General features: G+C 40.1%; 1 pseudogene; it reads left to right on the top strand.

Annotated features, from left to right (window-relative positions):
- Positions 1-385: 385 nt before the first annotated feature.
- Positions 386-508, top strand: LOC142402352 (U2 spliceosomal RNA; annotated as a pseudogene).
- Positions 509-1,151: the final 643 nt, after the last annotated feature.

Raw genomic sequence — 1,151 nt, 5'->3', positions numbered from 1 at the left:
AGGATTACATAACACACATACAACAACACTATAAATACAGATGACAGATAACATGTCAGATAACATAAGTTGACTTAGCCTTTGGTGTGCAAATCATATTCCGGGAGTTACCAGAAGTGACGTTGACGCAGCGGTAGCGTTAGCAGCAGTGTGTAGTTGCTATCTGGATGTTCTTTTAAATAAACTCCCGGTAAACTTACAAACTTTCTAATGCCTCGTTTTGTGAGTTAAGAGCCTATGTGTACTACGGCAGAAGTTTGGTAACAATCAATGCATTATTAGTGGGATAATTTACGAGATAAAATCAATTTACCATTAGCGCCGGTAGCGGACGTGATGTCAAAATGACGTCATTTCCGCTTCCAGGCCTGGCGTTAGTGATACGTCCCCTACCCGAGGACCATATATTAAATTGATTTTTGGAACAGGGAGATGGAATAGGGGCTTGCTCTCTCCACTCCACGCATCGATCTGGTATTGCAGTATCTCCAGGAACGGTGCACTAAAAAAAAAAAAAAGGCCTGGGGTTGGGGAAAACGCGATTCAAAGTGCTTTATGTCCCTCTCGGCACTTCGTCTTTTTTCATAGACCGCAAGGACATGGCAGCCTCCATAGAGCTTGCCCGCTCTATGTAGATACAGACAAGTTATTCTTCACTCAGGAGGATAATTGAGATTTTTGACAGAGATAATTTTACACCAATGAGGACTAATTTATGAATGAATATGTTGATTTGAGCTAATAAATTACTTAATTTATTACATAGTGTCCCTTTAAGTTCAGGCATTAAAAGTTCTTTGTCAGGTTTGGAAAAATATTTTGGCAGCTTTGCACGACCTAAAAAGTGACAACAGAATGCAATTTAAGTTCTCATCTGTCTGAACAAATCTTCAACACAGAGGCAACCATGTTACCAAGTCAGTGTGGGAGAAAGCTTGTTGCTTTTAGTGGGACCCGTACTACGGTACATTATTTCACACATTACAAAACACCTAAACATGCTGTGCTGTTTAGGAAGGTTTGATCATTCTAAGTATACATGTGAGACTAGACTGGCTTAGTCAATGAATTCCGTGTCATCAACTCCGTATATATACTACCAGGTTTCTTTTAATCAGTGCCAGATCATAGGCAGTGTTTCCCTTAGTCAG

The sequence above is a fragment of the Odontesthes bonariensis genome, chromosome 16 (assembly GCF_027942865.1).
Source record: "Odontesthes bonariensis isolate fOdoBon6 chromosome 16, fOdoBon6.hap1, whole genome shotgun sequence".
Classification (NCBI taxonomy): Eukaryota; Metazoa; Chordata; class Actinopteri; order Atheriniformes; family Atherinopsidae; genus Odontesthes; species Odontesthes bonariensis.
Note: the sequence above shows the minus strand (reverse complement) of the source record. Positions and strands in the feature narration are given on the sequence as shown.